This window comes from Oryzias latipes, chromosome 23 (assembly GCF_053564925.1).
Source record: "Oryzias latipes strain Hd-rR chromosome 23, Olatipes_Hd-rR_3.1".
Taxonomy (NCBI): Eukaryota; Metazoa; Chordata; class Actinopteri; order Beloniformes; family Adrianichthyidae; genus Oryzias; species Oryzias latipes.
Window position 1 is genome coordinate 2,579,359 of NC_136259.1, and position 16,939 is coordinate 2,596,297.

The 16,939-nt window shown below is 42.0% G+C and overlaps 1 protein-coding gene across 2 annotated transcripts in view; it reads right to left on the reverse strand.

Moving 5' to 3' along the window:
* The window catches only part of rerg (RAS-like, estrogen-regulated, growth inhibitor), a 72,452-nt gene extending 58,123 nt beyond the window's left edge, over nucleotides 1-14,329 (reverse strand). The window contains exon 1 of one of the 2 annotated variants that reach the window (XM_011490862.4): nucleotides 14,168-14,329. The gene's annotated coding sequence lies outside the window, so the exon portion shown is untranslated. Of the gene's footprint in view, nucleotides 1-13,847; nucleotides 14,080-14,167 lie in introns of those variants that run through there. The other variant, XM_011490863.4, reaches the window with a different exon arrangement.
* Nucleotides 14,330-16,939: the final 2,610 nt, after the last annotated feature.

The following is a 16,939-nucleotide window of genomic DNA, read 5'->3' on the forward strand; positions in this document are numbered from 1 at the left end:
TTGTTTTACGAAAGACGTAATAAAATCAAACCAAACACAGAGAGGAGGTATATGCCAATATTAAAAAGGTCAACCAAAAGTTAAAAACAAAAAAACAAGGACTAAAATGAACTAAATAGCTCTTCTGAATAAAAACTTCTTGACCTGGGATTTAGAACTCAACTAGGTTAATCTCATGCAGCGACAGTGGAAAGCAGTTCTAAAGCTGAGGAGCGACAGCTTGAAAGGAAAAAGCTCCTCTAATCTTAAAGCACGTTTTTGGAATGTTTAGAGATGCTGATTGGAAGACTTGAAGGATCTGGCCGAAGGTTATGGGTTTAAAAGGTCAAAGATGTATGTTACAAAAACCCAAGGTAGAATTTTATTTATTTTTAAATCAATTCTTAATTTAATAGGTAACCAATGTAAAGTAGACAACAGAGGAGTGATCTGTGTCCGTTTACTGGTTCTGGTGAGTTTTGGACAAGCTAAAGACGATTTAGGGACTGTTTGTTAAAACAGGTAAAAAGAGAGTTTAAGTTCTCTAAACGAGACTAAATGAAAGCAGGAATAACTGTTTGCCCCACATCCATCTGTTGAGGCAATTTGTTAGTAATGACGGTGCTGTTAAAGCTGGCGTCTGGTTTCAGTGTTAAGTCAATGTACAGACGCCATCAGAGGTCCGGCAGTGGGTTTTGAGCGCCTCGTGTGGCGTTGTGGCAGCAGCACGTTTCAGGCGTGGCAGCACGTCCAGAGTTCAAGCATCTAAACTTTGGCAAACAGTTTGCATTGAGTCAACCAATCAGGGATCCAGCTCTTTCCCATGACGTGTTGATGATGAGATCGACTTGATTGTGATCCAAGCTTGACCTGATCAAAACTTTTGATGGTAGCTCCTCCCACTTCCGTCTGGAGCATCGAGTTTACGAACACATTTTTGGAAAAGCATCGAACAGCAAAGTTGACAAAGTTGACAGTGAGGCAGTGGATGAGAATTTGACGCACAAAACATGTTAGGTGTTAACCCAGCATTACACAGAGGTCCCAGGGACACAAATTGTAGATTTGGGAAGACACCGTCTGAATTGACCCCTTTACATTGTGGTGTGACTGTCCTGGGACGTCCAACACAACTTAGAAAACTCAGCACATAGACGTGTCTTAGTGCACTAGAAATACATTTGCTACTGTGGTTCTTTATATGCTACAAATGTGACTAAAAGTTCACTCTACCTTCTTCATTTAACATATGTATGTGTTTTGAACTGAAAAGACTCCAAAACCTTGAGTGATCATTTGTTTTAAATGACCATCAATGAGTTCAACCTCCGGCCTTTGACAGCCTAACAGAGGTCATTTGTATAGTGAATTAAGATATGAAAAACTAAGATAAATAAAACATTACTTTTACAGCCATCAGTATAACGTTACCCCATTAATGAAAGGATCTGTCTCCAGCTGCTGCTGTAAACGTTAGATCACATGAGCAAATTTCCTCACTGATCTCAGACTTGGCTGAAGTAAAAAAAACATGAAAAAAATTAATGGGAGGAAAAATGTCAATCAGATTTCAGTTACAGCAGCCCAACTAAACACAAAGTGTGTTTGGGTGAGTGTTGGTGCCAGAAACATGAGAGCCAACCTCATACTGGTTCAAGTTATGAAGTGGCAAGCTTCCAGTTTTCTGCTCTTTCACTCAAGACATAGCGAGAGAGAAAAAAAGTCACAAGTAAAACTGTTTTTTCCTCATGTGTGTCTGTCCATACACCCTTACATGGAGCGGCTGTTTGCTGCGTAATTTGTCTGAAATGTGACTTGACAAGCTAACGGGAAGCAGTTAATGTATGCAGAGTTACACCAGGCTTGCTTGTCCATCCCAATTTCCATCAAAATAATGTATTCTAAGAAACGTAATTTGGTTGATTTTAGATTTGACCTTTTAACCTGCCAGTGTTGAAATTCTTTAAATTACTTTGACCGTTTACTCAATTACTGTATTTCCAGCGGATTCTGAAGCGGAGAAAAGCAGCTTTGCACTGCTGCGCCACATTTTACTATGGTAACATTTTTACGCAATTAACGCAAAACCAGCTGATTCTGACACAGCTTTGCACCAATATGCAAGACTTTACGGAACTTAAGAGTAGTAAAGTGTCGCAGATCGGCATAAAGCTGCTTTTCTGTCCTTTGGAAACTGGAACTGCATAAACAGTTGAAGAGTTCCAGTAGCTTGGAAAGTATGTGACATTTTGTGGTTTTGAAAGGTTAAGGCCTAGCGTTCAGTTGTCAGTTTTACCCGCCTGTAAAGTGGAACTAACATTACACAGTGGCGGAGATGTCGCCATTTTGTCTGAAAAGGGTCTATTGCAGAAACGGTTGAAGAGTTGCTGTTGTTCAAAGAGGATGCAGTGTTTTTCAGCTGCAGGTGTTCTGACCATCTGTCATACCTGTGATCTTTTTTCCTACCTTCACTTACTGAACATGCTCACAGTGAAATTACGTCATTTTTTTCAGTCCTGGCAGGTCACCCATAGTTCTGTGCTAACCCGCCATCTTGTCATATGGTGGTCAGTGCTGTCTCTACGATCTTGTGGTTAGCTCCACCCCTTTGGTTATCTCTTCCAATACTGCTTCCCCGTTAGGCTGTCCTATTGGCCCCCGTGAATGTTTCCTACACTGCTGTGTTTACGAACTAACATTAAAACGGTGCTTTCGTTCGTAAACAAAAGGTACAGTGACGAGCGGTGAGGTTGATAGCTGGTGAGGCACCAACTCCTCTGGAGTCAGATTTACAATGAAAGAACTGAATATTTCACCATTCATCAGAGCAGCTAACAGCTTATAAAATACACACAACATATTTGTTCTCCAGAGAATATTTCTTTATATACATGGAGAGAACATTCTTTTTGTGTATAAATTTATTCATCTGTACTGTAAGCAAATTAAAGTATACAGGTGAGTTCAGCAGACATTTGACCCTCAGTAACTATTTCTGGTATTTTTCCAACTTCAAATTCTGGTGCCTTAGTCAGTGTTATCAAATATTATCTGTGAGAATGATCATATAAATAAAATAAATTATTTTACTTACATTTTTGTACACTTACTCCCATGTTATTTTTAAAAAACACACATTGAAAAACATGTTTGACTTTTTAAGTCCATGTGTCGATCCTTCTCCACAAAAACCTCTATGATCTTTTGGAAAAGTCTTCCTGATTTTCCTTTATTTTATATGAGTTTCTTCTCTCAGTGGAGAAAGACGTCCTTAGTCGGTTTCTACGGCACCAGTGTAGCTACAAAGCAGCTGTCAGCTCATGTCTGCCCCCTGCTGGTGAGGCATGCCTCACCTGAAGCCTTTTCTGTGGGCCTACAGCAGAGTTTTTAGCGCACGTCTCTGTTATATGGAGAGAAATTAGACTCAGTCGGATTTATGCATGCGTAATTCTTGATTTGTGCGTAAATTAGGATTTGTGTATGCATATTCTTGCTTTGTGCGTGCGTAAATTAGGATTTGTGCATAAATTTGGATTTGTGCGTGATTTGTTACTCACATAATACGTTTTGTGTATAAGTTAATACAATATCAAATGAAAAAAATACGAAATGCAATTTACGTATGCACAAATTAAGATTACAACAGCTTGAAACTACTTACACACACACATCTTTAAAAAACACGCACAAATCCCTTGTTACGCACACACGAAGCCAAAGTTACGCACAGATCTACCATGAGACTGTTTTCACGTCTCACAAATTCGTCCGTAAGTGCTGCGTTTAAATACCAGTGGAATGCTCGGTCATTAGAATTTTCCTATCAGCCTTCCCTTCTAAACGTATCCAGACAATGACTCAATCAATAAATCAAGACAGTAGATGTTAGTGTTGAACATAGAGGCTACTTACTTCGGGGCGCTGACCACCGAGATGGGCCGCCATTCTTCCCGTGACTCTCTCAGTCTGACTGCCTTTGATTTTTCCGGAAAAAAAAAACAGTGCCCCTGGTCGTTCCTGTTACCCATTTTGTATCGGAGAATAATATACTTTTAACATATATATTAGCGTTTAAAAGTGAACGTCATATTCTCAGATAATAATTTATCAGAATTTTTAATTTATTTTCCTTTAAAGTTTTTTTAAGCCCTGCTACACCCACTGATGGAAATACCTTTAGAAGGGAAGGCTGATAGGAAAATTCTAATGACCGAGCATTCCACTGGTATTTAAACGCAGCACTTACGGACGAATTTGTGAGACGTGAAAACAGTCTCACGGTAGATCCGTGCGTAACTTTGGCTTCGTGTGTGCGTAACAAGAAATTTGTGCGTGTTTTTTTAAAGGTGTGTGTGTAAGTAGTTTCAAGCTGTTGTAATCTTAATTTGTGCATACGTAAATTGTATTTTTCATTTTTTTCATTTTATATTTTTTTAACTTATACACAAAACGTATTATGTGAGTAACAAATCACGCACAAATCTAAATTTATGCACAAATCTTAATTTACGCACACAGAAAGCAAGAATATGCATACACAAATCCTAATTTACGCACAAATCAAGAATTACGCACGCACAAATCCGACTGAGTCTAATTTCTCTCCATACTGTTACTATTGAGTCCTGCCGTCAGACATGAGGCACAGCGCTTCAGAGCCTCACCCGGAGTTCCCGCTCCGTCTGTGATCGCGCCACACTCAAATTCGGTTATTCTTTTAACCTCACAATGCATTGTGTTTGCTTTTTTTTTGTTTTTTTTAATAATCTAAGTTTTCATCATCAGAACACAGTGGATTCACAAACAGCCTCCATAAAATGTTCATATTTATTAAGTTTTAACTTTAGTAAATAGGTGACTTTATTGTCAGAGCTGATAAATTTAAAACATTGAGTGTGTTTTCACATTATGTTAAAAATGAGGGAACCCGATAGTCCCACACTATAAAGTCTTTCAGGGATTTGGGAGTAATTCAAACACAGCCTGAGTGAAACAAGTTCCACTGAAAAAAATATTCAAGATGTTAAAGTAAACTGTTTTTGTACATCTCTAGCATTTTTGGATCTATTTTTTGATTATTTTGTCTGCTAAAAAATGCCATCAATGCTGTGGAACACAATTAGTTATTGAAAAATGACTAGAAAGACATTTGTATGTCACACAGATTCACTCGGTTTTTATTTTATTTTAACAATTTCTTAGGTAAGAATTGACGGTAACAGTCCAATTATGCACAGGTAAAAGAAATACTTGACTTCCTTTTCCAAGCTTAAGCTAAGTTCACACCATGAACCCATGGCTTTACAAGCATGAACACCACTACACACTACTGTTTTCTAGCGCATGTCCAACACCTACAGTTCAAAAGTACGAAATGTCAAAGCAACGCAAATCTCACAATTTGGGTACGAAACTGAAACAGTTTGGTTGATTGCTAGCATCCTTGCAATTGTGCATGTGGACTACCATCATGTCAGGCAAGTGGCCTTAATTTGATTTATTTTTTAAACGCAGAAGCAATCAGACTTGTTGCTGCTGAGTTTGGTGAGTTTCACCGTATCACTTCCAAATCTGATTTAAAGTCCGACTTAGTTTGGCTGGAAACGTCCGTTCACTGGTTACAAGTTTTGTGCGTTTACACGTGACCACAAGAGTTTGGCACGCGGAGCCCAAAAGGCGCGTTTACATAGCATTTTCGTAAGAAGTGCCAACTTGAACGCGTGTTGCCGATGGCAGCAGCGTGTACATAGCTTTACACTGTCAACAAGATACACAAATTAAAATAAACAAAAACTAGGAAACATTGGAAGTTTTAGAATTCCTTTTCTAAAGACATGTCAGCAGGACATGTACGGCAGTTTCAGTTCGGTTCACGTCTGTACCATTTCGGTATGTTTTTTCTTTTTTCCCGCATATTCATCGTAACGTTCCAGCTGCTTTGTCACTCGTAGCGGGGAAGCGAGAGCCGAGCTGCTATTTAACTAGCTACGATGACTGTCCTTGCCTCATACTCCACTCGCCCATAAAACAGTTTCAGAGAGAGAGTAGACAGAGAAATAGATTACTCTCCTTTCCAGCAATAAACCCATTTATTATGAACACACACAAACAGCAACAACAACATGAACCTCACTTCTCCTCATAGCTCTCTCAGTGATGGTTAAGGATTCAACACACAAGATTTCTCACTTCCCATGAGTCTTAGCGGCTTTGGGCGGGGCTAACCCCCAGGTCGCCACTGTATTAACTTTGCGCCGAGGAGGAACTAATGTTAGCCGTGAGTTTCCTCCAAGACGCTATTAGGTGACGGACAGTTAGCATGTCAACATATGGCTAATGCAAACGCCAGGCCAGAGATGAGGACCCCCCCCCCCCCCATCTCCTTACGCTCTCCTGTGTGGGGGGGACAATTTGGCTTTGTTGTCAGCATGCATGAAGGAAAAAGACAATTGGATAAGTGGAATGCTGTGTGTTGACAATGTTACACAAAGATAGTGTAACACAGTAACACATCCAATCTGTTAACCAACTTAAAACGGCATCAACGACCGGAACAATCAGGTCTACAACGTTTTTGGTTCCTGGCAGCTAATAGTTTTTCTGATTTTATTAAGCAGATCATCTGCATAGGTCCATTTTATTTACTGTTATGTAAAACCAATAAATGCATTTTGTAAGTAATTTTTTTCTGCCTTTTTGAACCGGACAGACAGACAGACTAGGGTTGTGCCGATGGACGATATCATCGTCCATCGTGATGGGTGACTGACATCCCGATGGAGAGACCACCATCGTGATGCCACGCCCCCGCCACGTTGCGCGTCGACACCATAAGCCGCGGTTACATGTACAAAATATCTTGATGGGATCAATGGTCGGATTAGAATCCAACCGTGTACATGGGCCCAGAAAAATGTTTTCAGAATATAAAAACGTTCACTAAGGTCACAATTTCGGTCGGAATAAATCATTCGCACACGCGCAGTATTCGCACATGCGCAGTTTGAAAACCGGAAGAGGATACAACTTCCGCCGAGCGGCTTTTTTTCCAAACTTTATTGAAGGTAACAATTCAATACAAAACGATAACAGCGCCGAGCGGCTATATACATTGACATGTCAGCTCGGTAAAATACGAGACGATCTTCTAAATGTGCTTTTAATAATGTTACGGTTATTATGAAACACATGTTCGCTCATCATTTGAATTTTAATCCGTGTGGTCAGTGCTTTTTCTGAACGTAGCCAGGATTAGCAGTATGCTAACACACGGGCTAACAACATTAGCTTTGGAGCTACGGGACGGATCGCAGTCTTAAATCTCCCACACATACCGCTCATGTACCCCCCCCCCTTCCCATCAAACATAAAGCTGTAAATCCGCCCTCCGCCGGTCCACTTCGCTAGTTAAGTGCGGGAGCGGACTACTTTTCTATTTTGCTTGTTACTTTTTCTGTTAAAGTCACTTCCCTCAGTTTATACTGGATCATCGCGGATTAACCATTAGTTGGGAAATAAAATGAAAAAGCAAAATAACGAATAGCAGTTATATAAGAACGAAAAATGTAAAAAATACCCCCCCCCCCCCCCCCCGACGATGTCATCGTCCATCCCGATGGTTGACAGCAAACATCTTCAACGGCCAAATTAGGGGACATCGCCCAACCCTAAGACAGACATACAAACGTTATTAATCTGCCAGGGGAGAAATTCACACACAATAAATAACAATAAAACAATAGTTCATAAAATAGCAGTACCAAACCTAGCCCTATGAAATTCTGAACCGAACCAAACTGAGATTTTATCGTATCGTTACACCCCTACTAGGTTTCCTTCTTTTGACATTTCATTTGTGCTCAAAACAGAAATCCTCCCTTTTCCCACAATGCAGCAGGGATTCAGACCAGAAGAGAGGAAAACACAAGTCTGTCTCCACAATGACGATCATCCTTCACATTTTTGCCATTTATGGCCTCTGTCCACTTCATCATTCAGCCCCTTACACACACGTGCACACACCAACACACACACACACACACATCACATGTACTGAATCAGACCCAACAGAAACCTAAACTCCCTTGGGGGGATGTTTCCTCAAGAAGCACAGGTTGTGACAGCTTCAAATTAGAAGGCAGTGGTAAAAATATAAATCACAAGAAAGGTAAAGTTTCACTCGATGTCTACAGAAAAAAAAGTTTTATAAGGTCTAAAGACTTTTGGAAACATTGGCATCTCTATGTGTCAAACAGGGGGATCATTATCCACTCCAACTCCCCTGGATCCAGTCTAACGGAAGACATGCAGTGACAGGGGGAACATTGGGAAGAGACTGCCAGATTGCTGGAGCTAAAAGTATATTTGTTATATTTAGTTTGGTGGCCTCAGACAGTGAGGAGCAGGACAGCTTTGCCCGCCGTAGGACTGAACTGTGACCAACTGGAGCCAAAAACGAGAATTTGTTGGGAAGTTTTCAGCACAACTTTATGTAAGACAATGGCGACAGATTTTGGCATAGATATGATGACTCAGAGCGACTCGGACCAATCACTGTCGACTGAGTTCAACGGGGCGCCGCCCGTATTGTGAGAGCCGGAGGTAAGGTGACGTCTCGACATCTCCATCTGTCCATTTTTTTTACAGTCTTTGCTAGTAATCCGTACGGATGCACCCCTACTTCATGGGACCAGCAGGTGCTTCCTGTTTTGAACGCAAGGAGGTCGGTCAGTGTCTCCAGTGATATATAGTGTCATGGGTGCCCAAGGACCCACACTGGATTCCCCCATGGAATTGAACCCTCGTTTCACATGTGCCAGCCCTGCGCTTAACCAACTCAGCCTAAACAAATAAACCAAATAATGTACTGTCGATTATTATTTACCATAATGGTTTCCTTTTTCTTAATGAGCTCTTCTGTCCTCCACTCCTTACCTGTATTACTGTCACCTGTTTTAACTAGTTATCTGTAGAAAAGACACCTGTCCACAGACTGGCGGACTTAGCATATGGGGGCTCCAGAAGATCTATAACATGGGGCCCTCTGCAGCGGTTGTTTTAATACTTTTATATAAAATCCTTAACTATAGGGCAGAATGTCCAATAACTTCCTTACTGGTCCATTTTTAAGCAACACTAATGTCAAGAATCCAAATGTTTTGATGAGAATCTAAAAACTAACATTTAAATGTTAAAGAAATGTTTTTTATATTATATACAGTTTTTTTACTTGTAAAAACATTTACATTAAATGCACTGATGTGTTAATCCCTCATTTCCTAGAAGGAACAAATGATAATTTTCTGTTTTTTTCTGTAATTTGTCAAGTTTTACTAAAAAAGCAGAAGAAACAACCTTTTTTTCTGTGCTTGTTTCTCCTGTTTTATTTGTCTTTCAGCACTTCTGGAAGTTTCCTTTCTCTTTGCCTTTTTCTCTTTTCACAGCCCCTCGGATCACGCTGCTTCGTTTGACCACTTTTTAAAAAATGCTTAAATCGTCATTTAATCTCTGCCAGTGTTGCCAGATAGAGTCACGGTTTTCCAGCCTAAAAGTCATTTAAAACCCACCATTCCTAAAAGAAAAAAAAACACCCCAAATATTAATCAGGGATTAATTAGCAGTATTTGTTTGTTTCTCTTTCGGCTTTTCCCATCAGGGGTCGCCACAGCGAACAAGTCGCATGGGAAACTTGGCAATGTTTTACGCCGGATGCCCTTCCTGACGCAACCTTCTCAAACCGGGCTTGGGACCGGCACAGAGGTAGAGAAGGGAACAGGGAACAGCCTGGAGTCGAACCCGGGTTTCACGGACGGAAGGCGCCGCAGACCAGCACGAGCTAAACCGGCAGGGCAATTAATTAATTAGCAGTATTTAATCCTCAATTATGTATTACTGCCTGATTTAATTGAAAGTCCAACTTTAACACATTTTTAATATTACATCCACCATGTTTGCAGTCAGTCAGATAAAAACATGAAATAATGGATTCCTATTGAAGTTTAACAACAACCACTGATGTTTTGCTCAAATATTAAGAACAACAAAAAAAAAGGTAAATGACTTAAAAATACAAATAATTAAACACTATGGAGTTGCAGTTCCACTTATTAGCCTATCAAGGTCTTTTATTGAGACTTCAGCTCAGTCGCCTAACTTTACCTAATGGTAAATAGATTGTACCTGTTGAGCTCTTTTCTACCTTCCTCGAAGGCACTTTGCAGTCACAAACCCATTCACACACAAACATTCACACACTGGTGGCGGCTCTGCTGCCGAACACTGGCGCCCGCCTACAACCAGAGGCACGGTGGGGTTCAGTGTTTTGCCCAGTGACACTTCGACACACATTCCCATGTGTCCCGACACAAGACGAGAATCGAACCTGCAATATTTTGATCAGAGGTCAACTGCCCTACCACTGCACCACAGCCGCCCCACACAGGGGCAAAATGGTAATAGAAGGGAATAGATAGTCCACCTGGACAAGATTGGAATGAACCAATCTACAAAAAGCCAGCAGCTTGGAGTCAAGAGATCAACAGTTGGTGAATTACCAGAAAATGGAAGGAATACAAGATCACTGACACTCTCCCTCCACCTGGGGCTCCTTGAATGATCTCACCAGATGGAACAAAGTATCTGAAGCACAGATAGGAAAGCACCTCAGAACAGAACTGACCTGAAAAGAGCTGGAGCTAACGCAACGAAAGTTATCAAAGTAACACAATAAGTTGCCGTGGGTTAAAATCCTCCAGGGCTCAAAAGGTACCTCTGCCTAAACCAGCACATGTCCAGACAGACCCGTCTAAAGTTCTCCAGAGACCATCTGGATGATCCAGAAAGAGGGACTATGTAAAAAGCCCCACAAGGTTCTAGAGTGTTCTAGCCAGTCTCTGGACCAAAATCCAACACAGAACCTGTGGAGGGAGGGGAAAGTTTGAGTTCCAGCAACAGCCCCAAAACACACAGCTCTTGAGAAGATCTGTAGGGAGGAATGGACCAAAATAGCTACAGTGAAACCTTGTATTCTGTCTTTGACAACTGGGATTACACTACAAAGCATTAAGGTGAACTTTTATGATAGAATGGAGTTTCCTAGATTCTTTTTACATTTAGTCTCTCGAACTCCAAGACACAGAAGGAGGCATGTGACGCGTGTTCAAGAACACACTAACACTAACCCCATGGTGTTTAATTCAATTCAATCTTATTTGTGTAGCCCAAATTCACAACAACAGTCGTCTCAATGGGCTTCATATCGGTAATTGAAAAAGTGAAACACGAACTCAAAAGGGATCATGAATACATAGAATTCAATAGGACAATACTAAATTGAACTAACAAACTGACTAAACTATACTGGCATCCCTGCCCTTAGTTTACACAGGATGAGCAGGGAGGGGCCTCCTCATCTGTTGACTAGCGCATGTTTGCCTCCTACAGCTGGAAGAGGCGTGGTGGGAAATGTTGAAGCGGTGCAAATCTCCTGAATAAAGACACTTTGGTGAAATAAAAGGAGCGCCATCCATACGTCACTTTCAAGTCCTTGACTAGTCAAAGTTGAACGTGGTTTAACCTTCGGCATGCACTCAGTTTGCGCCTACGGACCCCCTGACTGTCACCGCCACATTCATACACATTCACACACTAGTGGAGCAACACTGGAGGCAGGGAGGGTGAAGTGCCTTGCCCAAGTACATGACAGTTGACTGGGGGGAGCGGGGATCGAACCGCTGACCCTTTGATCATTGGACGCCCTCCTCAACTGCCTGAACCACAGCCGCCAGAAGTGTTTCTATGAGGAATATCACTGACCAACGACAGCTTTTGACATGGATCAACCTGCAGAATCTGTGACTGACAAATACTATTTCTGTAGAAACACAGAAAGATTCTGTGGATTTTGAGCTGCAGTGCTGTTGACCAGGTCTTTATTTTTTCTTTTTAAGTATCTCTTAGTAAAAATAAAGTTAAGGCCCAAAATAACCTTCAGAACAACATGATAATAGATGAAGCCCTGAGCTCTTAGTACACATACTCGTGTTTTACTGTTGGTTATTACTCCGCCCCACAAGAAGCTCATCCAAACTGAGTGTGTGCGTCTGAAAATCCAGCTGGATTGTTCTTTTCTTTTATTCTGAAACTTGATTTTTGGGTGGTGATGCTGTGGTTTACAGAGATTACAGGCGGCTGTGCTCCAAGCTTTGGGCGGAGACCTGCGGCTCCAGCAGTTCTAGAAGGGAATCAAACCACAGGCCTGTCATCAGAAGACAAGAGGAAAACCAGCAACACCACCAGCAGAACAGGGAATTACTGCTCAACACGTGATCCAAGGTGCAATCGAAGAATAAATCCTTAAAGTTGAAAAGAATAACTAAAGGAAGAGCCCTATTGCCTCGTCGCAGGAGGGCCTGGGTTCAAATCCCGGCTGCGTCCAGTCTGTGTGGAGTTTGCATGTTCTCCTCGTGTACGAGATGGTTTGCTCCGGTTCCCTTCCACGGTCCAAAAACATGCTTCATGGGTAAAATAGTGAATCTAAACTGTTCCTGGGTATGAATGAGAGCGTAGCCCTGAGACAGTCTGATGACCTGTTGAGGGTGTACCAACCCGGCCTTTTACCCAACAGTAGCTGGGATAGGCTCCAGCAACCCTGTGACCCCAAAAGGGATTCAGCGGGCTCTGAAGATGGATGGATGGATGGATGGATGGATGGATGGGCTTCACAAAAGCAAAACTAAAGAACATCTAATGTTTTCTTGTAACAGGAAAAAACGTATACGACTGCAATAGAAGAGAAAGACAAACATTTTTCATCGTTTTAACAAAAGAATACAATTAAAGATCCGTTCCGATTAACATTTATCTGATGATGGAGGACATATTTAAAGAGAATTAAGCTCCAAATTGCTTTTCAGAGCGTTTCTTCTATCAAATTATTGTGAATCCAGAGTAGAAGAAGCAATGGAACTAAAAAAAGCTTGAAGCAGCGATATAGAAGATGTATAGATATCTTTCTCAAACTTTTATTACTTTTATTATTTTTACTCTGTTTTTAGTAAGTTCAATTATTTTGATGTTTTTATGACTATTTGTCCCTCAAGTACTTTTTAAAATTTCTTTCTATTAAATGTATTGTGGATTTTGTGGAGCAATGAATGGATATGTAAGTTCCCTCAGGATTAATAAAGTCCATCTCTCTATCCATCCAACTGTGCGGCCCGATAACTACAATATTTCTCGCCATTTTGTTGCACTGCTAATGTTATGTTGGGCTTGCAAAGGGCTGTGAGCTAGCTTAAGGGAGAGGGATCTTACAACAGCCCCACCCAAAACTCAGAGGTGAATTTCTATTGAACTCCTGCCGCTCTGCAGAAACAATGTCCTAGAAAACAACGGTTTTTGATTTGGGCTCAAACCAGCGTCATCATAATCAAAAGGACCACTTTGGAAAAAGATCACAAGATGATCAAAGTGGGACTTTAAAAAAGCATCTTTGTGAACAAACAAAATGCTCTGAATAAACTGTCTTGTTCTGTCATTTGGTTAATCAATTTTTTTATGTTAATCAATCAATCAATCACACACGTTTACTATCACACGGTGTGATTGATTGAGTGTCAGGAAGGGAATTTGGCTACAAATCTCTGCCAAAACAACCTGCAATGTGCAAATCAGTGAAAGCTGGATCCCTGAGAGGATATCCCGAGCGATGAACAGCAATCAAACAATCAATCAAACAATCAATCAGAACAGAGTTGTGTCAGAAGGGCGTCTGGTGTAAAAAAATCTTCCAAAAGCACCTGTGCAACATATGCCGAACGATGAACAGCAACCAATCAAACAACCAATCAAACAATCTTTCAACCTACCAGCTGCTCCCTCTCAGGAAGCTCAGTCTGCACTCTTCTCCCTGTTTGGGGCGACTGACCCTTAATCCTCAGAGGTTGGGGCTTTTTGTTTCACCAGAACTGCCCCTGCATAATAATTACCTCCTGGAGCCCAAGAAGAGGGTTTTTTCCCGCCCTCAGTGTAGTTTCACAAATGAAAGGATAGAAGGATTCCTTTTTTCAGACCCCACTACCATGACCTCCCCTGAAAGCCCCGCCAGTTTGGCAGGTGAAGCCCCTCGTTTGCGCAGCAGGTCTGCGGGACGGACGTCACCTCAGCGCAGCCGCAGGCACAGACTCACCAGCAGCTGCTGCCTGCAGACAGGAGACCCCCCCCGCGGATGGATCAGGTGAGGAGGAATGCTACAGGAAAAAGTTCCGCGAGCTCCTCGGGTGAGGATGGAGACCGAGGCGACCGAGCCGGTTCTGGAGGTGGACCGAAGCGCAGTTCAGGAGGAGGTAAATGAATCCACGCAGCACAAGGAGGGAGGAAATATACGGAGCGGAGCCGAGGGGAGGCTGCTGCTGCTGCTGCTGCAGGAGGACCACACTGACACCTAGCGGCAGCAGCAGGTAAAACACTTTCTAGTTTTATTAACACGCTTTTACGAAAATGTTTTGGACTGACACGTTTTTATAATGACTTTTTTAACTAGAATTTTTTCTAGTAACAGTGCTAAATTTAAAACAGTATAAGGGCCACGATAAAAGAAAAAAAACAATGAATCTATGACAAAAATGTCTCAAAATTAGGAGTCAAAATGTCACCAGAATAAAATTCTAAATTTGTCTTTTAAAAAGTTACAATTGTATGAGGAAAAAGTTACGCTTTTTTAAAATTAAAATGGTAATTTAATGCAAATAAAGTTGTACATCTCAAAAAGGTGAAGCAGATTCGTGATCAGTGTGGCGTTTATGGAGTCAAATCAAGAGCAGCTTAAAGGGAAGAAAAAAGGACTAAGCAAATTGGAGGTAAAAAAAAGAAATGCTAAAATCTGTTTTTAATTGGAAAGTACACATTATAAACTTAAAATAAATATAAAACATTATAAATTTGAAACTTGAATGAAAAAGCTACGCTCTTAAAACTCTTGGGTTACTTCTTCTTGGGTTTACTTCTTGCGATACATTGTTGGTTTTTTTATTTTATTTCTTTTTTACCCTGAGTTCATTGTTTTTTCTAAGTTAAAATTTAACCCATAAAATGGTGTGTCCCTTTTTATCCTCTGTGTTGAGTTGAAAGCATCCGCTGACCCCTCTCCATCAGTTTACGTGGTCGACCACTTAGTGACTGAGTTGCTGTTGTTCCTAAACGCTTCCATTTTGTTCTGATAGAGCTGACAGCTGACTGATGAATATTTAGGAGCGAGGAAATTCCACCTCTGGATTTGTGTGAAGGATGTGAAAACCCTTATTACCCACTTTACAAAAAATCATGCATCTGTGATGTCATTCAGGGGGCTGGGTCAAATGTGGAGGCGGGCTGCATCTGGCCAGCAGGTGGTAGTTTGGGACCACGGCTCTAGACAGAGAGCTAAGCCAGAAGTTCCCAGCAATCTTCTACAGGACATTTGGGTCTGCCAACTCTTTCCCGGCCTCCTCACCCACCAGCGGATTCAGCTCATCATGAGCTAGTTATTGGTTGACATCTCTTCCCCTCTCTCCCTGAGTGACAAAGAAACACAGCCAATGGTTACCTAAACCGCTCCAAACCCTCTTGCCAGGGCAAGTGCACTAATAGACACACTTGTGCATGAACACTGTGTTTGATATTGGGAAACTGTGATGATCACACAAGTCCAAAAACAACACGTGGCCCATGTTCAGGTTCACCCCCATGCAGGTGCCACTGCCGTAGCCCACATGGGCATGAGGGTCACTCAAGATGACAATGGGGTTCACCATTGGGGCAGAGTTCTGTTACACACCTTCAAGGCGCAGAACATGACCTTCTGATCAACCCTTCCGGTTGAACTTCAACAACTAGCAACCAAGCTATGGCTTCTGGACAAACCCACACCAGCCCGCGCCTTCTCACCGAGAGCAACTTCAACACAGTAAATCAAGATTATCTACATAGTACCTTTCACAGACATGAGTCGCAAAGTGCTTAAGAGAACTTGAAATACAGAAACAATTTTAAAAGTACATAAAACAAGACTAGTCAGCCAGACAACGGCTCATTTGTTGGGACTGGAAAGCTCGTTTGTAGAGAAGGGTTTCACGTTGCCTTTTGAACGTGTTGACAGAGTTCAGTGAGCGTAGGGAAAGTGGGAGTTTGTTCCACAGTTTGGGAGCCACAGCTTTAAAGGAGCAATCTCCTTGAGTTAAGGGATTAAGGCAGGGCTGCTCATTCCTGGTCCTCCAGATCTGCCACCCTGACTGTTATCCAGACCTCCAAGCCTTCAGTGTCTGCTCGTTCTGTTCCCTGCCTAGTTTGCTGAGCTCTAGTACTTTGTTCAAATATGTCTTTTGTAATTAAACCCCTTGGACTGCTACAAACGCGTTTGTGGTTCTATCGGACATCTGGGTTTCCTCCTGCTTGCCTAACTGTGACATTATGAGCCGATCATGTCTGACCCAGTGGGAGGATCACAACAGCTGGGGAATTGTCAGCCTTAATTGTCACAACTGGAGCACGCTACCCCATCTCCTTCCCAAAAAGTTCAACTGGGTTCATCTGAACTGTTTGATGGGACGGCTAAGGATTGCCGGGTGTTTTTCACTTCATGCCGGTTCCATTTCTCCAGAGTCAGTTCCTCTCTGATCAGAGCATGGTGGCCTTTCCTCTGAGTTTTCTGTCAGGCTGGGTCAAGCACGGGGGTTTAGCAGAGTGGGACAGAGGGGCCAAGCTCTGTCACTCTTTTCAAGCTTTTTCTACCCGATTCCTCATGGTATTTGATCCAACCATGTCCCACCAGGCAGCCTCTGAGTTTCTTCAAGGAGTTTCAGCAAGGAGCTTCTAGTTTCTCAGATTACGCCGTGGAGTTCTGGTCTTTGGCGCCAGCACCTGCTGGGCGGACGAGGAGCTGGTGGACGTCTTTCAACGCACTCAAAGATGAGCTGACGGCAAG